The 25299-nt window shown below is 50.8% G+C and overlaps 1 protein-coding gene across 3 annotated transcripts in view; it reads left to right on the top strand.

Moving 5' to 3' along the window:
• Nucleotides 1–25299, top strand: part of CUX2 (cut like homeobox 2) — a 314909-nt gene that overhangs the window by 23617 nt on the left and 265993 nt on the right. Inside the window, exon 1 of one of the 3 annotated variants that reach the window (XM_074402234.1) lies at nt 16351–16576. The exons of the other annotated variants lie outside the window; for them this stretch is intronic. The gene's annotated coding sequence lies outside the window, so the exon portion shown is untranslated. Of the gene's footprint in view, nt 1–16350; nt 16577–25299 lie in introns of those variants that run through there. 3 annotated transcript variants of the gene reach the window in all.

The raw sequence follows: 25299 nt of genomic DNA, 5'->3' as shown, positions 1-25299 counted from the left end.
CACACAAGTGTGATTATTAGGTAGCGAGGAAAGGGGAGAGAGAAAGAGCTGACTTAACTTTAAATTGGGGATCTTGGGAGATTTTTACCCCCATCTCCCTGGCTGGGGAGGCAGGGAGAACACTGAAGAGACAGAGAGAAAGAGACGGAAACGGAGCAGTTCTCTCGTCGCAGGCACAGGAGAAGCTGGAGCGTGGCTGAGAGGGTGGGGCCCAGGGAGTCGGTTCGTGCACCCTCGCAGATGGTGGTGCTACAGCAGAGGGACCCTGAGCCAGAACCCAAGAAGAGGGTTCTTGGATCTCACGCAAGAAAGAATTCAGGGCGAGTCTGCAGCGCAAAGTAAAAGCAAGTTTATTAAGAAAGTCAAGTGGTGAAAGGACAGCTGCTCCGTAGATAAGAGTACGATGTTCAGGAAAATAAGCGGAGGAACGCATCCCCCCGGGGACGGTGCCTGAGTGCACGGGAGCTGTGCTCTGGGACAAGGGTGTGTGATAAAGGATTAATTTTCTTAATGACTCTATTTTGCAAGAATCGATATTATTGTCTTTAAAGCAAAATTAGGAGTGCCTTTGTTCTCCAGATATCGGGATACCTGGACGCTCCCAAGTCTGGGTCTGCTTAGTAAACGTCATTAATTTGTTCCCTTAACCGTAAGCGTCTAGAGGCCAGGAGTGCCTCTTTCTGAGAATGCAGCCCAGCCAGTCCCAGCCTCACTTTCCCAGCCCCCACTCCAACTGGAGTCGCTCTGATTCAAAGGCCTCTGACAATGGCGTCTGCCACACTGGTCAGCTGGAGGGGGCCTCTCTTTGCAGGGCTTCTGGAGGGAGGGGAGGGCGGGACGGGGGCTGCGTTTCCATTCTGGATTGGAGCCCAGTCTCTGAAAAGGTATGCAGACTCTACACTGAGCAAACTGGGTAGAAATAACCATATCCCCCAGGTGTCCTTGATGAGGCTAGGTCCCCGCTGGCCTCAGCAAGGGGCTTCTAGGCAGAGCTAGCCAGGCCTACCCCCAGTGAGGGGAGCAAGACTACTGCCTGATTCCTGGACCATTTTGTTTTCAGTGAGGGCTCCATTGATGCCTCAGTTTCCCTCGCCTTCCAAATGGGACATGTGACTCTTCTGACTTTCCTGAGTCCCCCCACCCAGGTCAGCTTTCTGTATCCTAGAGGTGGCGAGGTGGGAGATGAAGTGGGGAACAGGGTGGCAGGAACCAGATCGTGCGGGGCCTTGAGGGCCACGGTGAGGAGGTGGGATTGTTTTCTAAAGATAGAGCCCCTTAGATAGTGGAGGAGGGGAGGGTGATGTGGAAGGGGTGCTCCCAAGGAGAAGATGGTCATGGGGGGGTCCTCAGTCCTGGCTGGGATGTCGGGGGTGGGGCAGTGAGGAGGGTGTTGGGGCGAGCATGGGCCCTTTCTCTCCAGCTTACCCCACCAGACTTAGCATCTGTAGCCCTGACCTCTGGGGAAGACCCTTCCCCGCCCCCACCTCGGGATCCCGACTCACATGGTCTTTGCAGCAGGCCCCAGGTCTCCATTTAGAAGGCACTCCCAGGAAATCAGGGCAGAGAGGTGGCAGTGACTTCTGTTAGGTCTTCTGGCAGTGTCCTTTCTTGATTCTCTTGGTTTTAACCAAGAGTCTTAGACCTTGAACTCTGCCTTGAGAGATCTTTATCGAAACCGAATCATGACCCCAGACCCTCTCCCCAACTGAAAAGCTTTCAGTGACTCCCTATTGATTACGGGCCAAAGTCCAAACTTGAACGTTTCCTTATGAGGCCAGTCGTGACCACCTCCCCCGACCCTCAGCCAATCCCACCATGTCATCTTTCACAGACTTCCTTGCCCGAAACTCCCCCAGCCAGGGGTAAATTATTGCCCAGCTCTCAAATGCCTTACGCTGTCTTACCTCCAGACCTTGGCATATCTTGGTCCCTCTGCCTGGTGTTCCCTTTTTAAAATCCCTGGAAAAACGGACACACTTCTCTTGGCTTTTGTGTCTAATCTGGGAGGCTCTCTTGAACCTCCTGACTGTATTAGGGGACTCCCCCATAATCACATCATAGTTGATTGGGGTTTCTTGGTTGGTCTTTGTAAGACCCATGAGGGCAGCATTTGTCTGTCTTCTTGACTCTTGCCACAAGCACAGAGTTTGGCACACATTAGATGCTCAATAAGTGCCCATGGATGGGCCAGAGTTTAGGGAAGCAGCAATCTGATGTCACTCCTGAACTTGCTGGGTCCAGCAGGAAGCAGGGGTTCTAGGTGATTTGCAGATACTGAGTGAGACGAGCGAACTCCCTTTCCCCAGGCCCAGACCGGCCCAGCCTGCAGCTCTGGAAGGTTCTGTTGGAGCTGACAGCCTCTGGGAAGTGAGGACTAGATCAAGTCCCTTCTCTAAGGGCCAAGGAAAGAGTTAGGCCGCTGAAGCCACCCTCGGGAAGTAGAAAGGGAAGCCGTAGCCCCCCTCTTCCTTCTACCCTGTTGTCAGCTTCAGCCTCTGGAAGGCCAAGCGCCAGGGACAAAGATGAAGGGAAGTGACAGAGTTACTGTCCCTCCGCAAGGAGCGTGAGGCCTTCAGAAAGGAAGCAGTGACGCCTGCCCTCCCAGCCTTGGGATGCCAGGAACTCCAGCCAACCCTGCTGTCCCCACTTCCTTGGAGCTGGTCATGGGAGGTTCCCCTTGTGGCTGTGGACCTGCAGAGGCCAGCCCCTGATCAGGGAGTCTCTGCAGGCCCAAGCTGTCCCCACCTCCACACACACACACACACACACACACACACACACACACACACACACACACACAGCAGGGAGGATGCCCGGCTTCCTGAGCTGCACCCGGGACCCCTGCGCTCTGCAGTCCACGGCGTCCGTGGCCCTCCTTTCTTGCTGCCTGTTTTTATTCCTGTTTGAGTCACTATGGGACAAAGAGGAGAGCCGCTGAGGGAGGCTTTTCGGGATCGGGGAGGAGAAGGACCATGGAAGGGTTTGGGGGAATCCCAGGACTGCAAGGGAAAGAAGGATTTTCAGAAGTGATTTTTGTATTCTAGAAGGCAGAGTCGCCCGGTGATCGGACGGCTTTGCAAATGGAGAAGAGGCGGCGGGAGGCGGGAAGGACGCAGCCGCCGGCCTGGCGAGGGTTCCTGTCTCCACCCTGGTCCGCTTTGCCCGCCTGAGTACATCCAGCTCTGCCTCACGGTCCTTCCGCTCACCCCGCACGGGCATTCTCCGTGTGACTTTGCTGTCTTCAGGACAAGCGTCTCGCCGCCCGAGGCTCTGTGAAGTGACTGGGTCCCTCTCCCCTCAGCCGGCCCTGGCCCCGGACATCCCTGTTTTTTTTCTTTTCCTTTTCTGCTGTGATGGAAACACTGTGCTTCCAGTTTTCTGTACTTGGCCTTGTTGTCAGGAGGCAGAGATGTGGGGTGCGAGGGGGTCCTCGTGGCCAAACGCCTGGCTTTCGAGTCGGGCACAGCGGGTCCCAGTTCTGCCCCTGCAGTGAGACTTCAGTGCGTGCTCAGTCTGCGGCTCGGCTTCCTTGCCTGTGAGATGGGTTCCCCCAGCCTCGTTCACGGGAGGGTCGGCGGGGTTAGACGAGTGCATTTTCCTGAAGCATTGAACCCAGGACTGGTGCAACACAGAGTAAATGCCCAGTCCGTGTTGGCCCTCCTGCTATACCGCCGGCGGCTCTGCCGTGCTGGTGTGCATGGGTGCTCGCTTAATCCTTGTGGGACGAGTGCGGTGGCACCTTCCCATGTGGCATGCACGTTTCTGTCGGGGACACCTTGTGCAGAGACACAGATGTGTACGTGTGCACACTCACACACACACATGCGCACCCATCTACACCAAAGGGAGTGCACGGGACCGTCCTGCTTGAGGGTCCGAGAGCATTCCATTGTGATTAAATCTCTCTCCAGGGCTTGTACTGTGAACGTGGCACTTTATGGCAGATACAACGATGTCACGTAAAAAAGGCTTGAAAAGCTGTGTGGCCCCACTCACAGAAAGGGCCGCTGTCACTGGGGAAGCAGAGCTGGGAGAGGGCTCGGGCGAGAGGAGTCATTCACTCCACACGTATTTATCTCAGCACCTACCGAGGGCCTGGGCGCAGGCCACGTGCCGGGCGTGCCCGGTGATGAAGACGGACCTGCTCTCTGCCCTCGAGGTGCTGTTGGTCTCTCTGGTGTTTAGAAGTCAAATTCCTGAAGACACCCACGTTAATCAAATAATCACACATTTAACGTTGCAAGCCCTGCAGAGGAAATGAGCTGGGAATGATGCGATTGTATTACAGGGGCCAGCTTTAGTCTGGAAGTCAGGGGAGGGGGCGTGGTAGTCCAGTTAGCGGGTAGGGGCTGTGGGTACAAGGCTCTGGGGTGGGAGACTGTACCTCTGGCTCCAGCAAGCGAAAGGTGGACAGTGTCGCTGGAGCACTGGGTGAGGGGCAGAGAGGCAGGACGTGGCTGGGAGGCGGGGGGGGGGGACAGGGCGAGGTCCCAGGGGCTTGTAGTCCCTGCTGAGGTCGTTATGCTGAATGGGAGGGGATGGAAGAGGAGGAGGACTGAAGAAGTCTGAGGACCGAGAGCCTGGGGTGGGAGACCTGGCCAGATCAGGAGGCTTCGCTGTTCTCTCCACCATCCTCTGGCCCAAGTCTGCGCGTCTGGCCTCCCTGGGCATCCAGAAAGTTCCCCAGTCTCCGGGATGAGGAGGCCAAGCTTGGCACAAGAATAAAGCAATTTCCCTGGGCAGATGGGAGGGGGTTAGGGGTGGACCTCACCACATTCAAATACAGGCTTCCTTTCTGCCGTGTATTATTTAGGGGCTTGTGAAAAAGAGAAAGATCCAAAAAAAACCAGCAACAGGCAAACAACCCCTCCCCCCATCCAACATTGCTCCAGGCGCGCAGCCTGAGGGCGGGAGTGTTTGCTCCCTCCAGTGCCCGTGTGTGTGTGAGCCTGTGACAGCTGTGCTAGAGCTCCAGGTCCCCACCATCAGAGGCGGCTCTGGGGCCTTCGGGACGTCGGGAGGCGGCACCGTCACTCCCCACGCTCCCAGCAGAGGTTGGCCTCGTGGGGCCTGCACTTCCAGAGACGGTGGGCTTCCGTTTCAGATCTGCCTGGTGCTCCAGTAACTCCAGCAGAGCCCACCTTGGGGGCTGGGGGTTCGCTGGCAGTCTGGCTCCTGGAACGGTACGATTCTCAAGTGAGAGGCTGGGAGGCAGGGAGTCCGGGGGATTTGGCGGCCGCCCCTGCATACCGATTTTCTGCGCCTCACACATTCTTATTAGCATCGTAATCGCTCCAAAATACTGATTCATTATTGCACTCCGAGCTGCAGACGGAGGCAACGGGGTTTAATAGTTCCATATGAGCCATTCTGGGCTGTGGAGTAAATATCGCTCATTGTGAAAAATTGGGTAAATGTGTGTTTATGCTGTCGCGCAGCGAGGCACCAGCCAAGTAGGTAGCTGGTGTCTGGGCACACACCCGGCAAGGTGGGGACAGGGGAACGAACGTTCTTTGGGAAATACCTGGCTCCCGTCTGGCTGGCCTTGGAAATGTTCTTTTGGGCATAGACATTGGGATCAAGAACGGGGCTTCACCCCAAAATCAAGGTAGAAGGAGCCTCATGTTTCTTGTGCATGTGCAAATGGCTTAGGAGTGGGCAGAAAAGACCCTGGGCCTTCCAAGCTTGCAGAGACACATGGCTGGATTCAGAATCAGAGAGCTGGGTCCCCCCTGGCAGGAGGCGGCGATCGGGCAGGGGAGAAGTGTGCCGGTGAGAGGGTTTGACTCTGGGATTCCTTTTCAACCACCTGCTAACTGTGGGATCTCAGGCCAGTTGCCTGACCCCTCTGTGGCCTCAGTTTTCTCATCTGTAAAATGGGGATAAAAGAACTCCCTCGTAGGGCTGTCATGGGATTTAAACGTACACCTGTAACATTCAAGTGGTGTCTGTTGGCATGGTGCACAAGAAATGTTCGCTATTAATACGATTCTGCTCTAGCATGGAGAGAAGGCTTGCATTTGAATCTGGCTGTCTCAGGGCTTTGATTTTGAGAATCTGATGAAAGCTATGGATCTTCTTTTCACCAATCATAAAATGGTGAAGACAGCATTTTACATGTAGCTTCAGGCCATCGCAGGATTTCCCCAAATCTAGCCATGTACCCCAAGTTAAGAGCTCCTACTTTTATCATGGATCACCTTGCTCTGGGGTGGAAGTGAGGCATAGAATTTGGAACTGCCTAGAAGTGGGTTTCAGCCCAAGGCCTGGTTTTTTATCCTGGGTCTGCCTCATGTTTGCTGTGAAATTGGGCAAGCGAATGACCCCTCTCTGAGCCTTAGTCTTATACTTAATGTTAAGTGCTTCACGTTGGAAGGGCTTGGACTGCATCAAGCACTGGGCCCAATGCCCAGCATACAGTACTCAGTAAATACCATCCTCGTAACTCCTTCTGGTTGAAGACCTCAGAGTTGCTAAATGTAGACTCTGCCTCTCTGCTGTTTTTATAGTCTGTGTATAATAATTTCGTTATCTGAAGTTCTTGGGTGGGATCCTGCTAATGCTGTTGAATTGTGGTAGACCAGTTCCCCATGTGTTTTGTAATTTTGGATTGAGAGGCCATCTTTGTGAGGCTTATATCGCTGTGAATTTTGTGTGACCAGGATTGACCTTAGTGCAGAAGTCAGACCAAGAGTATTTTTCATTTGCAGACTACAGTCTCTAGCACAATGACGTAACTCTGCCTTTGTGCAAAAGCAATGATAAACAATAAATAAACTAATGGGTGTGGCTGGATTTGACCCAGGGCAGATGGGATTTGGCCTACAGTCATAGTTTGCTCACCCCTGTGTTTTCTGTTTGTTTGTTTGTTTGAGATGGAGTCCCCCTCTGTTGCCCAGGCTGGAATGGAGTGGCATGATCTTGGTTCACTGCAACCTGTGCTTCCTGGGTTCAAGCAATTCTCCTGCATCAGCCTTCTGAGTAGCTGGGACTACAGTCACATGCCACCACACCTAGCTCGTTTTTGTATCTTTGGTAGAGATGGGGTTTCACCACTTTGGTTAGGCTGGTCTAGAACTCCTGACCTCAGATGATCCATCAGCCTTGGCCTCCCAGAATGCTGGGATTACAGGCGTGAGCCACCACACCCAGCTGCCCCTGTGTTATTAATGGAAATTTGGCTTAATGTCCAGCAGATTTACCATGTGAGAATTATTTTTAAGTTAATCTCTTGGCAGAGAACAGTGGTTCTCAAAGTGTGGTCCCTGGACCAGCAGCATCAGCATCCCCGAGAAATTTGCTAGACATGCAAATTCTTGAGCTCCAACCCAGATCTACTGAGTCAGGAATCCTGGGGATGGGACTCAGCAGTTTCTGTTTTAACAAGTTGCCCAGGTGATTCTGATGTATACTCAAATCTGAGAACTCCAAAGTGACAATAAATTTGAACTCCAGACCCATGTGAGTGCAAGATTACGGTTATACATTCTCAAGGGAAGCTACTTTTGGTTTTCCAAAACAGAGGTAAGGTGGAGACAGATCAAGCCATGTCTTCTTCCAGTGTTCGTGGACAGAGGTGTTCTGATCTACATTCTCGCTGAGTGGGAAGACCTCTTCACTACTAAGATGGGCACCTATCCCATGCCCCAGTCCTTTATTGCAGAGGGCACTGAAGTATTAGTTCACATACTTAGCAGTCTGAGTGAGTTTCCTCTTTAGTTTTGGCCCTTGGGAATTTCTTACTTTTTCCAGAACTGACCTATATATTTAAAGAGATGCTGGTATACCTTATCCAGTATTTCTGGGTGTTTTATAGTGGGAGTATTTTAGGTTATATTGTCTTCCATGTTACTGGACACTGAAGTCCTCTCAATGTAATGAAAATTCGTTTCTCCTTTAGAATTCTTTTTAAAGTGTCTGGTAGCCTCCTGCTTCACTGGTGACCTTACACTTTTCACTTACCCTGGGGTCTGGGCCCACTTTGTCACTCACAAAGACCAAAAGCTGAACAAATCCTGGGGGTCTCTACCTTACCTCTGCCTGGAGCTGGAGTCCAGTTCAGCCGACATCTGTTGAGTACTCATTGGGTTAGGGGTGAGGGAAGTTCACTTTGTACAAGTGACAGGTATCTGTGCTAGAGGACACCACCCCATGGTCATTGCACTCAGGGATCTTCCTCTATTCCAGCATGTAAATACCCTTGTGCTACCCCAGGGAAACTTGACTCCTCTAAGGAGGAGGGTCAGAATGGTGTCAGGGTGAAGAGCACGGGCTTTGAAATCCACTGGAATCAAGTTTGACTCCCCGCTCTGCCTCTTACAAGCTGTGTGATCTTGAGTGAGCCTCTGTCCTCTCTGACCATCAGCTTCTCCAGCTGTAAGGTGGGATGACAGAGGGTTGCTGTTAAGGATCCAGTGAGGTCATTCATGGAAGGCACTTGGCCAAGCACCTGGCACATGCTGAGTCCTCCAGGGAGCACCTCCAATGGAAGTTTGTAAACCAAACGGCTGTTGTGAGTCTGCTTCTCATGATAATGGACTTGGAGAAGTCAGGCTGGGGCGGTGGGCTGGCCGTCGGGTGCTCCAGAGGCCATCATGTCACAGACAGACCTCGGCATAGCAGCCCTGCACCCCACCGTGCCTGGGGTGACCTTTCTTCATGTATCCCACCTCTGCTCAGTCATGTGACTCAACCCAGGAAGACAGGGAAGCTGTCAATCATAGTATGCCTTCCCTCTGGCTACAGTGATTGGACCACAGGAGAGTCACATGACTTAAGGTGGGCCAATCAGAATTCTCTGGTACTTTTCATGGTGGAGCAGTCTCTTTTCTCTGTAGCTGAAATGGATGGATGGATGGAAGGAAGGAAGGAGGGAGGGAGGGAGAGAAGGAAGGAAGGAAGGAAGCCTGACGGAAGGAAGTCTAGAGCCGCCTGGAGGCAGGGTTCCAGACCACTTCATGGGGACAGAGCGAAAGCAGCCTGCAGGGAGAGGCTAAGAGACAGAGTCCAGATTTGAGTCATCCTGAGGGCATTCTCTCTGTTTATAGTTGGATTACAGGATCCCAACCCATGTTTTTGTTTATTTGTATATTTTATTGTTTAAGCTTGTTCAGACCGAGTTTCTGCCACCTACAATCAGAAACTACCGCCAAAACATGTCTCCCCATGGAAGGTTCCAGAAACTCTTGGCCACTCCATTCTGCGTGACTGAAATTCTCCAAAGGTGAACCAGACACAAACCACATCTGCCAACCTGGCCTGGTGTTGACACGCGGGTCCAGTGCGGGATGTGCCCTGTTGTTTGAAGAACATCATGTGTGGAACAAGGGGACAGAGGGAGGCCATAGGGTGCACCGGGACACAGGCCTGGGCAGAACTCCACCACCCCTGCGATTTGAGTATCTCAGAAGAAGGAACCTTTGGGCAGTGACGTGGCCATGTTCTAAACCACGCAGAGAAATAAGGTCCCGAGCAGAGCTCCAGCAGATGCGGTTATGGTTCCACCTCTGGCCTCAGATTCTCTTCAGAGCAGCCCATCACGACCCCCTAGCAAGAGTCACTTGCCCTTCTCCCGGATCAAACCCTAACCCAGCAGGTCCTGTTCATGGGGAATGGCTTTTGCCCACTCGCAGAGCCTGGCGAAGCCCCTCCCGTGTCCCCTGGCCCACCGCACCTGCTCTGTTCTGCACAGGTCTCCCCGCTTTATCTTTGATCTCAAAAAAAAAAAAAGATCATCCTGGAAAAAGATTGTTTTGTGTGCAGTTTACCCAAATGCCACTTTTTCTCATTTTGCCAGAGTTGCCCTCCCCACTTCCCCGCTTCCTTTTCTTTCTTGGATTTGCTCTGGGGTTGGCTTCCTCGAACCAAAATAACTCTCTCAATGCACAGGGAAAAGTGCTTCCTGTGGATGAATGGCATCTGTATGAAAAGCCGGCAAGCCGGCCGATTTCTGTCCTTTGAAGACGCTTGTCAGCGAGTGCCGCGGTGAAGTGTCAGGCGTCACCCGGGGTGACTGTGGAGACGCCTGCAACAGTGAGCTTTTTTTTTTTTTTTTTTTTTTTCCAGAAAGCCTTTAGCCCAAACTTTGGGCTCTCCGGGGACCCAGGAGCGCATGCATTTTCTGCGGAGATGAAAAGCGTTGCTGGGTTGAGCAGCTGGTGTTTTCTCCCGCGGTCCCGGCAGGGCCCTGCAGCGGTGCCTTTGTAGCTCACCTGCTCTGCCTCGCGCTTCCACTCCGCTCCTTTCTTCCCCGCTTTGTGCGCCCACGCGAAGGGCGGTTTTGCCCCCTGAGAGGTGAAGCGGTGCTGGTAATGCCCCCGTGGCTCTCCTGTGGGACAGGAGGGGAAACTCTCACGGTTAAGAATATGGCTCTGGGCCGGGCGCCGTGGCTGACGCCTGAAATCCCAGCACTTTGGGAGGCCGAGGAGGGCGGACCATTTGAGGTCGGGAGTTCCAGACCAGCCTGGCCAACATGGTGAAACCCCGTCTCTACTAAAAATACAAAAATTAGCCCGGTGTGGTGTGCAGCTGCAATCTCAGCTACTTAAGAGGCTGAGGCAGGAGAATCGCTTGAACCCAAGAGGTGAAGGTTGCAGTGACCGTAGATCACACCTCTGCATTCCAGCCTGGATGACAGAGTGAAACTAAGCCCAAAAAAAGAGAGAGAAGAGAAAAGAATGTGGTCCTGGAGTCAGACTGTGGGTCTGGGTTCAAATCTCTGAGCCTCAGTTTTCCCATCTGAAGAATGGGGCCGTTAGTTTAGTGAAGACAGTACCGGAAAATTACTTCCTTAGTGCGGAGCCCGATACATAGTAAGTGCTCACCTCTCTGGGTTCACCGTGGCGGACCTTCTCTCTCAGCCCACGTGCCACATATTCAAGTTAGCACAGCTCTGGAGGGCAGCGCTGTCTCCCTCTTCTGTGCTCTTCCCCTTGCCCACAGTAGCTTTCCATACTTGGTCTGTCTAGTGGACTTCTATTCATCCATCAGGGCCCAGCTTAAGGCATCACCCCTCTGTAAACTCAAGTCAGCAACCTCTCCACCCTGAGGCTGACCATAAACAAAGCCTTGCTTTGTGCATGCACAGGCGTGCCTGCATGTGTGTGTGTTTGTTTTCTCATAGCTCTGGAGGTTAGAAGTTCGCAATCAAGGTTTCGGCAGGTTCTTTCTGAGGCTTCTCTTGGCTTCTCCCTGTGTCTTCACATGGTCATACCCCAGGGTGTGCCTGTGTCTTAATCTCTTATTATAAGGACACCCGCAGATTGAATTAGGGCCCACTGTCATGATCTAATTTTTACCTTAAATACCTCTTTAAAGGCCCTACTCCAAATACAGTCTCCAAACACACATTTGAAGTCCTGGAGGTTAGGACTTCAGCGGGGGAGGCGGGAGTTCAGCGCCTAACAAAAAGGTCACCATACCTAGGCGTGCTTCTAGACAGTACCTGCGAGGGCGTCAGTCCCTGCAGGACCCTGGAGCGTGGCTTTTGACAGCCCCAGGGCCCAGCTCCTGTGGTGGAGATGGGAGGGTCACTGCATGGGGGAGGCTGGCCTGGGAGCTCCTGGGTGTAGAGCTTGGCTGCTTCCCCTGACTTGAGGCCTAGGCACACACCTCCATGCGCTGCCTGCTGGTCTTACAAGGAGTTTGTAAGTCTCTGATCCTCCCACAGCAGCCATGGAGGCGTCGGGAGCTAGAATCTCAGATATCCAAAGAGTGCTAGAAGGGACTGAGTATGCCTGAAGACATCCTGCCCAGTTGCAGCAAGTGGGGGGTCTCTAGACAATCTCCTAGGGCCACACAAGAAATAAAACTGTCAGCGCTGTCTGTGGATTTGTCCTCCCTCTCTCTCTTCCTTCCTTTCGTCCCTCCTTCCTTCCTTTCTTTTTCAAGATTTTCTTTAGAGCAGTTTTAGGTTCACAGCAAAATCAAGAATTACCATATCCTCTCTACCCCCACACGTGCGTAGCCTCCCCCGTTATCAACATGCCCCACCAGAATCGTACATTTGTTACAAATCAATGTACATTGACACGTCATTACCCAGAGTCCATAGTTTACATTAGGGTTCATTCTTGGTGTGGTATGTTCTATGGGTTTGGACAAATTGTAATGACAGTGTCTGCCATCATGGTACCATACATAGGATGTCTGCCATCACGGTACCATACATAGGATGTCTCTCATCATGGTACCATACATAGGATGTCTGCCATCATGGTACCATACACAGGATGTCTGTCATCATGGTACCATACATAGGATGTCTCTCATCATGGTACCATACATAGGATGTCTCTCATCATGGTACCATACATAGGATGTCTGCCATCACGGTACCATACACAGGATGTCTGCCATCATGGTACCATACATAGGATTTTTGCTGCCCTAAAAATCATCTGCGCTCCACTACTTCATCCCTCCCTGCTCCCTCCAGCCTCTGGATACCAGTGACCCTCTTACTGTCTGAATAGTTTTGTCTTTTCCAGAATTCCATATAGTTGGAATCAAATGGTGTGTAGCCTTTTCAGATTGACTTCTTTTTCACTTAGCAACATGCATTTAAGATTCTTCCATGTGTTTTCCTGGCGTTTTAGTTCATCTTTTTTTAGTACTGAATAATATTCCATTGTCTGGAGGTTCCACCATTTATTTATCCACTCACCCACTGAAGGACGTTTTAGTTGATTCCAAATTTTGGCAATTATGAGTAAGCCTACTGTAAACATCTGCCTCCAGGTTCGTTTGTTTTTTTTCTTTATGGACTTAAGTTTTCAACTCCTTTGGGCAAATACGAAGGAACAAGATTGCTGGATCATATGGTAAGAGTTTGCTTAGTCTTTTCAGAAACCACCAAACTATCTTCAAAGTGGCTGCGCCATATTGCCTTCCTACCAGCAATGAGTGAGAGTTCCTGTTGCTCCACATCCTTGTCGGCATTTAGTATTGTCAGTGTTCTAGATTTTGGCCATTCTGATAGGTGTGTAGAGGTATCTCATTATTGTTTTAATTTGCATTTTCCTGATGATATATGATTTGGAGCCTCTCTTCATATGCTTATTTGCATATGCTGTATATCTTCTTTGGTGAGGGTCTGTTAAGGTCTTAGTCCATTTTTTAATCAGTCTATTTTCTTACTATCAAGTTTTAAGAGTTCTTTGTATACAAGTCCTATGTCAGATGTGTCTTTTGCAGATATTTTCTCCCAGTCTGCAGCTTGTTTTCTCATTCTGTTAATACTCCCTTTCCAGGAGCAGAAGTTTTTCATTTTAATGAAGCCCAGCTTATCAAGAATTTATTTAAAAAAAAAAAAAAAAAAAAAAAAAAAAAAAAAAAAGAATTTATTTCATGGATTGTGCTTTTGGTGTTGTATCTAAAAAGTCCACACCAAACCCAAGGTCATGTTGATTTTTTCCTATATTCTGGGAGTTGTATAGTTTTACATTTTACATTTAGGTCCATGATCCATTTTGACTTAATTTTTGTAAAGGGTGTAAGGTCTATGTCTCTATTGATTTTTTTTTTTTTTTGGGCGGGGGTGGAGGGGCATGTGGCTGTCCAGTTGTTCCAGCATCATTTGTTGAAAAGACAAATATCTCTTCTTCATCATATTGCCTTTGCTCCTTTGTCAAAGATCAGTTGACTATATTTATGTGGGTCTATTTCTGGGCTCTCTATCCTGTTCTATTGATCTATTTGTCTATTCTTTCTCCAGTACCACACTGTCTTCATTACTGTAGCTTTATAGTAAGTCTTGAAGTTCAGTTGTGTCAGTCCTTGACTTTGTCCTTCGCCTTCATATTACATTGGCTATTCTGGGTCTTTTGCCTCTTCATAGAAACTTTAGAATCAGTTCGTCCATATCCACAAAATAGTGGACTGAGATTTTAATTGGGATTGCACTGAGTCTATAGATCAAATTGGGAAGAACCAAGAACTTGACAATATCGAGGCTTCCTATCCATGAACATGGACTATCTCCCCATCTGTTGAGTTCTTCTGTGATTTTATTCAGCAGTTTCATAGATTTACTCATATAGATATCGTACATATTTCATTAGATTTTGCCTTGCTTTTTGTATATATGATATTTAGTCTACATGTGTTTGTGTTCCTGTCAAGAGCACATTCCTACACCCTGTGGGCCTCCCCACCCCCATGTAGATCCCTCTGTGTTTGTAACCCTTTGTCCGTATCTCTATCACAAAACAGTGCTGATTGCAATATCTGCCTCAAGGAATGGCAAACTCCCACGAGCTTAGGGACGAGCAAGTAACATGAATGGTAGATCTGGCTCTGAGTAAAGTAGGAGGAAGTTGGTGGGAAGTATGGGGTGCTAGGCAACTGGGGAGACCTGGCCCTGCCCCCGGGGAAATAAAATTGGTTAAAATGCTGGGCTGGATGGATGAAATACCTGATTACTGGCTGACTGTGGCCCTTGGGCCTCCTTGTTTCCAGTCCCTGGTTGTATTTATGCCCTCTTCCCGGCCCCATCAAGACAGAGAGCTCTTTGACGGCAGGGACCCCCACCCCACCCCAGCTTCAGTGGCCTGTGCTGGGGGGCACACATTGCAGAAGTGAGCAAATTTTCACATTTGCTGTTGCCCTTCTCACTCTTTTCACAAGTAAAATCTATTCAGTGTGGCCATTATAGAAAGAACAGATAAGCAAAAAGAAAGGAATAAAAATGGTCCCTTATGAGATAAATCTTTATCACCATTTCTTTAGATCTTTTGTTGACATGTCACGGGCAGAAAAAGGCACAGATCCTATAGGTTCAGCTCGACTGACTGTCACAAACTGAACATACCCATGGAATGTCCTCTCGGATTAAGAACTAGAAAGTCCCTGGCCCACCTACAGGCTCCTTTCCACCCCTTCCAATCACTGCCAACCACCTGCCCCCCAGGGGGACCCCTGTGCTAACTTCTCATAGCACAGATTAGCTTTGCTTGTTTGGAATCAACCAGCGAATGCTCTTCTGTGTCTGGAGTCTTTAAAACAACATTGTTTTCCAAGGTTCACCTGTGCTGTGTAGTGTTACAGTCCATTCTCATTGCTGCCTAGCATTCTATTGTGTGACCATACTGCAATCGATTCATCCATTCGCCTATGCAAGGACATTTGGGTGGCTTCCAGTGGAGACTTCTACAAACAGTGCTGTTAGGAACATTGGTTCCTGAGTGTCTTTTAGTGCACAGGGGCACACAATTGTCTTGGGTATAAATCAGGGTTTCTCATTCTTGGCACAATTGACATTTGGGGCTGGAGAATTCTTTGTTGTGGGGGCTGCTGTGCGCGTTGTAGGGCGCTTAGCAGCATCTCTGGCCTCCGCCCACTTGATGCCATAGCATCCCCCAAGTTGTAACAATAAAAAATGTCTCCAGGGGCTGGGCATGGTGGCTTATGCCTGTAATCTTAATGCTTTGGAATGTCAAAGCAGGTGGCCGACTTGGCGCCAGGAATTTGAAACCAGCCTGGGCAACATAGGGAGACCCCGTCTCTACAAGAAAATTTAAAAATTAGCTGGGTCTGGTGGCAAGTGCCAGTAGTTCTAGGCTAAGGCAGGAGAAGAGCTTGAGGCCAGGAGTTCGAGGCTGCAGTGAGCAATGATCAGGCCACTGCACTTCAGCCTGGGGGACAGAGGGATACCTGGTCTCAAAGAAAAACAGTGGCATTTTAGATAAACAATGAAGAATTTTCAGTGTAAGTACCTCCCATGAAATGTTTGGGATATACTTATACTGAAAAAAACATTATACGTTGTTTATCTGAAATGAAATATATCTGGGTGCCCTATGTTTTAGCCAGCGATAGGCTCAATTCCATTTCTTCTGTCTTCTGAACACTGTAGTGATTAACATCCTGGAAGCTGAATCTTTGCATACAAACCATGTTTCCCAATTGAGGCTTCTCATTTGAATCACTTGGGGGCTTGTTAAAGGCCAGCATCTGGGCCCCACCCCAGGTCTCTCGAAACAGGTTGCAGGCTGGGTTGAGACTGAATTCGTAACTAGGGCCCCAGGTGATTCAGAGCCAAAGCTATAGGGTAAACACCCGAGGAGAGGAACACGAGAGGGCCAGCCCGCCCGCTTTGCTAACAAACGTGGAAGATGGGGCAGGGGTTCTTCCTGGCTGCTCCGTGCCTGGTCCGCTGGGTCACCCTCTGCTGTGAGTGAAGACAGGGGCTTGTCTTTGCCCAGCCTTGCCTGGGACCCCTTTGCCCGTGGCCTTCAGCTTGGACAGGGGGCTGCTGAGGGGGTGTCCTCACCTTGAGCTGCCCCTCAGCTCAGCCCGGAGCCTGTCCTGGCTTCACAGGAAGCAGCGGCTGAACTTTGGCAGCAGGAGGGAAGTGGGGGGTTGTGGGCACCAGAACCAACCGCATCGATTTCTGGCTGCAGTTCTTGGAAGGCCTGTCATGAGGAAAACAGGCAGCGGGTAAACAGCAGCCGGCGGCGGGGCCCAGCAGCCGGGAGGACCTGGCTGGACCTGGGAACCTGCCTTAGCCTGGGACACCGGCAAGGGCTGGCCACCAGCGGGGGAGACCGTGCCCCTCGAGACCCCACCACCTAGCCAGGTAAGGTTTGCCCAGACCGGGTCCCCAGAACTGCGTCTCCTTTGCTCTGGCCCTGCCTGTTCAGAGCCTTAGGGATTGGGTTCATTCATCCGGTCCCCGACAGCCTTCTCCGGACCAGGCCTGGCGGGGCCACGCCTGAGGGCTGCAGGGGACAGGGGACACAGCGGCCACCACCGCCCCCAGTCCCACCCTGAGCCCTGCTCCCAGGAGCGGCCACTCTCTCTGGCTCTGGAGGGCAGAGCCGATTTCTGTTCCACCCCAGCTGCTGCTGGGCACCCCTGGAGCCGTCAGGCCGCAGCCCGCTGGGCAGGCCGACCCCGTGTGCGCAGAGCCGCCCGGAATTACAGCTCAGACAGGATCAATGGGATCAGGTCGCGGGGCCTTGGGAGGATGATTTCGCTTTGAGGAGAGGTCAGAGGGGCTTCAGACATAAATTTCTTATTTAACGGAGGATTCCTGGTGGTCCGTAAGAGTTTGTTGGGCGGGGAGTCGGCCTCTCTCTGGTGTCCTGGGTGTTCTCTGGGGTGGACTCACAGTGTCCAGGCTGCTTGGGACGGGGTGAGCTGGGTGCCTTCCCCGGCAGTGGGTCAAGGGGATGCTTGGGCTTTGGGGGCAGGGTTGGGATGCGCAGGGAGCGGCTCAACCTTCGTGTCCTTTTGCTGCCGGTGTTTTCAGGGGAGAGCTCATTTGACAAATACATTTGTGTGTCGCGCTGTCTTTTCACTGATCTGAGCACTTACAGTAGGCCTGGCCTTATTCTAGGCTGAGGGAATCAGGTCATGACCAAGCCAGATGGAGCTTCTAAGTCTCTTTATTTGTCCTTACTGGGGAAGAATCCAAGGCCCCGAGTGTCCAAGTGATTTGCCTAGGGTCACTCAGCAAGAGGCCCCTGCCAGGTTCCACTCTGCCTAGGAAATGAATGAAATAGTCTCTATCGGATCAAGTGGGAAACTGAGTCTGCATAATGATGATGATAAGAGCCAGCCTTCGTTAAGGGCTTAGCAGGTGGCCGGGCACTGTGCTAAGATGAGGTTGGTACTATTGTCATCCCGTTATAAAGTTGAGAAAACTAAGGCTCAGAGAGGTGAATTCACATTCTTGAAGTCACACAGCTAGTCAGTGGCAAAGCTGGGATTTGAACCCAGGACTTTGGCTTTCAAGCTGAACCACACATCATGTGGATACTTTCTGAAGTTCCCACCAAAGCCTTGTGCACTAGAGAGGGAAGTAAGCGTCATCATTTTTATGAAGGTCAGGTCCTCAGGCTGGGATGTGCAGTTGAGGAGGATGCTAATCCCCCACGGACTTTATCCAGAACTGACCTGAAGAGCAAAACAAAACACCTGCCATCATAATAGCGGTATTAACAGTGGAAGCAACAGATGCCACTTTTGAGCAGTTGAAGAATTCGCATGTGCCTCCTACCATGTAGAGATGACCTAGAGAACGTCAAACACCTAGCTGCATTCTTATTCCCATTTGATGGATGAGCAAACTGAGGCCGGGAGACTCACTTGCCAGAGCTCACACAACCAGGAAGTGGCAGAGCTGGGATTTGAATTCTGCTGGCTGCACAGCTCACAGAGCCCCCTTGCTGGTTCTCCCAGCAGCTGCTCTAAGGAGCCAGTGGAAGCTTCTGTGCTCTTCTGGGGTCTCCCAGTAGCTCAGAGCATAGACGGGACTCACTCTTCTCTCCATCGCTCAGCTGACGGGCTAGCCGCCCTCTAGGTTCCAGTCTGTTTCCAGCCCTGCTCAAGATTCTTATATTTTACCCTCCTAAATCCTCCTTTCTAATCAGGTCAGCCATAACTACGGGCCCCAAAATAATAATGCCAAGTGCAGCCTTCGCTGCGTTGGATTTCCTGCTTGCTTAGCAGAATGGAAACTTTGGCATGGGTATATGTGTGTTCTTAAAAAAAATCCTTTATTTACTCTGCTCTTGTTTTTATAAGATGTGACTCTTAACGAGCTTTAATTCAAGGTCAAAGAGTCCAGAAGTTGGCAAGAAAACCCGTCGCCCCTCGGGGCCCTGCTGGACACATAAACAGCCGTAGGATGGCTCTTCGCATCTCCTCTTTTAAACAGTCCCATTGCAACAGAGCTATTCCTTGCACGAGGAGGTAAAATATTTGAACTGATTGTATTGCCTGTTCCTAACTGTTTGCAGAATGCATCTCTGCCCCCCTTGACTATTTATTTTTTCCTTTGCTGTAGTTCAAGGGAAATAATTTATTAACCTGGGAATTCCAAATAGCGTTCCCCAATCTTGCAGACCCCCACGGCGGGGGCCAGCCTTTCCTGCCCTGCTCGGGGAGTTGAAAGAGGCCTTTCCTTGAAAGGCACAGCCCTGTGGCAGGGCCCAGGCAGACGTGGGTAATGTATTCACAGTCATGACTCGCAGACCCCGAGTGTCTTGAACCTCAGCCTCTGGGGACTGGCACGGCCATGCCATCGACCTGAAACCCCCTGGACTGCTGCCCCCCTGGACTGATGACCTAAATCCATCAGGCTCACCAGCCCTGGTCTTGGACCACTGAATAATTTACGGTCCCTTGGAGCAGTGAGGAGCAGGTCACTGGAGTTCATGGGTTAATAACAGGTTTGGTTTTCGATGTCAGCAGCTCTCTTGATAACGTATGAAAGAATCCTATTCTGTTGATTAGATTTTGAAATGGATCAATTTTTAATCAGCCAAACACCTGACTCACTCAATAAGAGTTGCATTGTGGAGACAGGATGGAGGCCGGCTTTATTTACAAGAGTGTTTGTTTTTTGGGGGCCATACGCAAATTTCCACCCAGATCCCTCCTCCGGGAAGAAATTGACCAGATTATCTCCCACCTCAAATGGCAGCGTTTGATTCATCTTCTGATTAGTTGGGAAATCCATGGGTCTGTTTAAGAGATAAGAACGGCAGCTAAAGGTTTGATTTGGTCTTCTGTGGTTATTGATGGGAAAAGCATTTATTTGCCAACGAAGACATTTTTGCTTAATGTAACAGCAAGAAAGAAGAGAGTTAACAAAGGGAGTCCAGCCTGTATCCAGGGGTGGCAAAGGCATTTCAGCTCTGGGGGCACCTGGGGTTTCCATCCCTGTCCTTGGAGGTTTTCAAAACCGTGGTATAGAAATCAGCAGATGAGTACATTGAATTTGTAGGTGGCTAATTGCGGAGCAGTGGGGTGTTGCTTCTGGTCATTGTATTTATTCATTCAACAACCAGTTGAGCCCACACCGTGCCCAGCACCGGCCTAGGAGTTGGGGAGAAGCCAACATTGAGAGACACTAGGGTCCTGCCCTTGTAGAGCTTCGTTTCTGGTGGGAGGAACCAGGCAGGAAAGAAAGGACAAAGTGTCCAATCACAAGGCATGCTGAGCGTCGGGAAGAAGTAGAGAGGAACTTCCGGAGAAAGGAACAAGAGCATCTCATTTCAGGTGTTGGGGGCCAGGTGCAGAGACTTATGTTTGTAATCCTAGAACTTTGTGAGGTGGCAGAGGAGGATCACTTGAAGTCAGGAGTTCAAGACCAGCCTGGCCAACATAGTGAGATCCCCATCTCTGCACAAAACTTTTAAAAAACTGGCTGGATGTGGCAGTGTGCACCTGTAGCCCCAGCTACTCAGGAGGCTGAGGTGGGAGGATCAATTGAGCCTGGGAATTTGAGGCTGCAGGGAGCTATGATCACACCACTGCACTCTAGCCTGGGTGACAGAGAACGATCCTGTCTCTAAAAATGAAAAGTCAAAGAAGGAGTTTGGGTTTTCTATACAGTGCGAGAGGGATCCGTGGACAGGTTGTGAACAGAGGGGTAGCTTGAGTTTGGCGATGGAAAAGGTCACTCAGAGGAGGGTGGGCTGGGAGACCCCTGAGGGGTCTGCTGTAGCCATCTGGTGAGTGATGATGGTGGCTTAACCAGGGGAAGTGGATAGATTCAATCATTCTGGCCAGGGGCCAGGTGGCTGAGGAAGAGGAAGCAGTACATGGGACCACCTGGGTCCCAGCCCAGCCTAACAAGGCCTATTAAGCCTATTGTGGCCTGGCCCCGTGGGGTCTAAGGAATTACTTGTCTGTGGACTGGGGACAACTGGGACCTGGTGGCCCAGAGCTTGCAGACTTGGGCTCTGAGGTCAGACAGATGTGGAAGCTTCCCGCCTCACTGCCTTTTACAAACTGTCGGCCTCAGACAGATTGTCATTGGCACGTACAAGCAGGTTAGAACAATTTTTGGTCTAAGACTTTCCAGAAGGACTGCTAAGAAACTCCCAGCAGTGGTCGCCCCTTGGAAGGGGTACTTGGGGTGGGTGGGGGATTTACCTTCTCTGGTAGCCTCTGAGTTTATGCTACAGGTGAGTATTATCTAGTCGAAATTGTCTACACTATCTGTGACACACAGCAGCAGGGACCTGTGGTGGCATTCTGAGCGAGGGCTGGTTTTGTTGCCCCATTTTACAGATGAGGATCAGACAGGCGAAGTCACTTGCCTGCAGGCACACAGCCCTACCTGGTCGCTCCGGCCCCTTCCCAGGCCCTGACCCCTCCGTGGCTTCCCAGCTCGGCTGATCTTTGTTGCTGTTGGTTAAGGCTGTTAGACTTGGTGGGACTTAGAAGAGCAAGATTTTCCCCGGCACGAGTAGTGATTTCTCATTCCCCAGTGCTCTGCTCTGAGAATCATCGATTGGACGGCTTTATTTATTAGCTTAATCTTTGCACATCCCTCAGCAACGCTGTTCTCCCTCCTGCTTTGTCCAGCGCAGAACAGCCTGTGCACACCTGTGTGCGTGTGTCCAGCTTGCTTTATGTGGCCGTCCACGTGGGGTGTTCCAGGTGTGGCTTTGGGACTGGATGGGAGGACACCTCACTTCACAGCGCTCCCTGGTGACAAGCAGGTGGCCACAATCTTCTTAATTCAGGCGGGGCATGCAGGAATTGCTTGCTGAGAGATGGCAGTGGAAAAATACCCTCTGGTCTAATGTCAGAAGTCCTGGGTTCTAGTCCTGGCATGCCCACTTGCTTGCTGTGTGACCTTGAGCAAGTCACTTCTGTTCTCTGGGCCTCAATTTCTCTTCTGGGGATGGTAATACTATCTGGCTTTCTTGTTTCTTGAACACACTGAGCACTTTCCCACCTCAGGGCCTTTGCACTGGCTCTTCCCTCTGCTCATGGCAGCCTGCCCTGCTCCTTCACTCTGGCTGGGGGACTTTCAGAAGTTCCCTTCACAGAGAGGCTTTCTCTGGCCACCCTGACTAAAATCCCATAGTGGGCACACACACACACACACACACACACACACACCCCAACACACACACACACACCCCTACACACACACACACACCCCTACACACACACACACCCCTACACACACACACCCACACACCACACACACCTCCACACCTCCACACCTACACACACCCACACACACACCTACACACAACCCCACACACCTACATACCCCCCACACATCCCTAAAACACACACCCCTACACACACACACCCCTACACACACACACACTGCCACACACCCTCCACACACCTCCACACACACCCCCACACACCTACATAACCCCCACACACCCCTACACACACACACACCTACACATACCTCCACACACCCCCACACACCTCCACACACCACCCCACACCTACACATACCCCCAAACACACCTACATAATACCCCACAAACACTGCTACACACACCCCACACACACCCCTACACACACACACCTACACACACACCTACACACACCCCCGCACACACACCTATATACCCCCCACACACCCCTATACACATGCCCCTACACACACACACCTCCACACACCTCCACACCCCCACACACACCTACACATACCCCCCACACACCCCTATACACACACACACCCCTACACACACCCCCACACACACCTACACATACCCCCACACACCCATATACCCCCACACACACCTGCACAACCCCCACACCTATACATACCCCCACACATACCCCTACACACACATACACCCCTGCACAGTCACACACACACTCCTACATACACCCCTATACACACACACCCCTACACACCTACACACACACCTACACACCCCTATACACACATCTCTACACACCTACACACACCCCTATACACACATCCTACACACCTATACATATGCCTACACACACCCCTACACACCTACACACACACACACACACACACACACAGCCCTCACTTCCCTTCCCTGCTGCATTTTCTTTCTTCCTTAGCACTTAACAGGATTGAACATTTATATTTCACCCATTTACCTTGTTTGCTGATTTATCCCATTAAAATGTCAGTTCTAGGGCCAGGAGTGTTGGCTTATGCCTGTAATCCCAGCACTTTGGGAAGTCAAGATGGGAGGATTGCTTGAGACCAGGAGTTCGAGACCAGCCTGGGCAATGTAGCAAGACCCCATCTCTTTAAAAAAAAAAAAAAAAGCCAGGCGTAGTGGCGTATACTCATAGTCCTAGCTACTCGGGAGGCTGAGGCAGGAGGATCACTTGAGCCCAGAACTCTGGGGCTGCAGTGAGCTGTGATCATACCACTGCATTCCAACCTGAGGGACAGAGTGAGACCCTGGTTCTCAAAAAATAAAATGAGCTCTAGAAGGGCAAGGATTTTGTGTGTTTTGCTCACTACTGTCTTTCTAGCACCTAAAACAGTGCTAGGCACAGAGTAGGTGCTCAGTGAATATCTGTGGAAGGAATGAGCGAAATAAGTCAATATAACATAGGCGCTTCCTAGTAATAATAAGCACTCAACAAACGTGAATTGTTATTATGCCTATGTTATTCTTACTCATATGAATGCTATTACACTTTCTTGAGCATCAGTTTCCTCATCTACAGAGTGGAGATGCTGCTGCTAATAGCTCATAGAGTTACTGTGAAGTCAGCGTGTGAATGTCAGCTTTGTAGTACAGCTGCTGAAACAGTGATTCTTCAACACATAGGAGCTCTTATAGCTGTAGGTACAATGAATCAGAGGGGCCAGTAATGGGAGGGTTTCTGGAAAGTGGAGTTTGTGTCGGGACCCAGGGCCCAAGCCCTTATAATGCTGTCGCCATTTCTAATTGACTACGACAGCGGTGGGAGCACTGATCTTTCTGTTTGCCCCCTGCCGTTGTCCACTCAGAGTGTCCAGCCGGGGTTTACAAACACCCCCCGGGATTCCAGCTTTCTCAAGGGGTGTCTCAGATTCTTCTACACAAAGTTCATTTTATTTTTTTGTTTTTATTATTTTTTTTTAAGTACTGGAAGTTTCTGTTTAGGAGGGGAAGACCAATGGGTATTTATTGTCCTAGGGAAACATCCCTAGCCCATTGCTCTGTGGATGAAACCACTGCCTAGCAGCATGAATAGTGTACTGTCTGTGAATTAAGGAAGCGGAACCTCCTTTGGCCAGGGGAATGAGATCTAGCCTCACCCCTAGAGTCAGGGAGGAGCCTCACCCAGGACTCTTAATTGCAAACAACAGAAACTGACTCAGCCCCCACCAAGACTCATGTAAGGAGGGGCTTCTCCACCCATAAGAAGGAGATTCTGATTCTGACTGGCCATAAAACATGACAGATGTTCCTGACAATTGGGAGGGGTTAGGATGGGGTGAGAAGGGGACCCCCAGATGAGAATAAGGGGTGACTGCTGGATGTGGTGGGCACTGGTGCTGTGGTGCTGACCAGCCACTGTCCACTGCAGAACCCGAGACAGAGCAGAAGATGAGCAGGTGCTGTTCTGTTCCCTTTGGACCTTTTAGTGTCTTCCGTGAGCTTCCACCTGCTGCTGACTGTGTCTTGGTATTTTTCCAAAACTGTAAGACCGCTTTGCCTGAGAGTGGGCAGGCCAGAAGTAAGGAGGCTGTAACCCCTGGGTGCAGCCCGCCAGCCTCAGGAGTTGGCGTATAAATGCTCCGGCTCCCTCGCCCCTGAGAGGAACGACACAGATGCCTGTTTTGCTCTTCCTTGGGGCGGTGGAGATTATAGGCAATTTTTGTGTTTGGCTTTCTTAAAGAGGATTTTAGGTTTCCAGCACGGAGAACTTATTATTTTGCTGTTTTAAATCAATCTGCTACAAAAGGACAGGAATGTCCCTGGGAAGGCTGGGGGTGTCTGTGTGGGGACAGCAGGTGGTTTGAGAGCATCTCTGTGTTGTATCTGCTCAAGTTGTGGACAGAGCAATTCGGGTGTCTTCAGCTGAGATGAGGGGGAGAGAGGCAGAGAAGGGAGAGAGTGGAAAATCACAATATATCGGAAGGAACACAGTACTTACAAAGGAATTAGAGTCAGTCCACGTAAAAGGCTGGCGGCCTGAATCGGTTTGATTCCAGGAGTTTTCTGGATTTGCAACTTTAGTGGGGAGAGGGATTTGAATTAATTTCATGTCTCTTGAATGCTTACTGTGTGCCAAGGACCGTGCTGGGCAAGTGTCCCAAAGTGTCTGAGAAAATCAACAAACAGCAGTGACTGCTGGGGTGGGACTGAAGTGGCAGGTCGCCCCAGGGACGCTGAAGCCCAGGGTACAGGGACAGAGGAGAGACCCGCCAGGGAGCTGGGAAAGAGGACACAGCTTTGAAACCAGCCCTGAAACCTGGAAGACTCACCGGGAGGTGGAGGAGGCAGGCGTCCCAGTGCAGAACACAGCATGAGCAAAAGCCCGGAGAGGGGAAGGCGTGGCCACGCCCTGGGGCCCTGAGCAGGCTGCTTTGGCCGTCTGGGA

This window comes from Saimiri boliviensis, chromosome 7 (genome assembly GCF_048565385.1).
Source record: "Saimiri boliviensis isolate mSaiBol1 chromosome 7, mSaiBol1.pri, whole genome shotgun sequence".
Lineage (NCBI taxonomy): Eukaryota > Metazoa > Chordata > Mammalia > Primates > Cebidae > Saimiri > Saimiri boliviensis.
The sequence above is the reverse complement of the archived record's forward strand: the minus strand, read 5'-3'. Positions and strand labels throughout refer to the sequence as shown.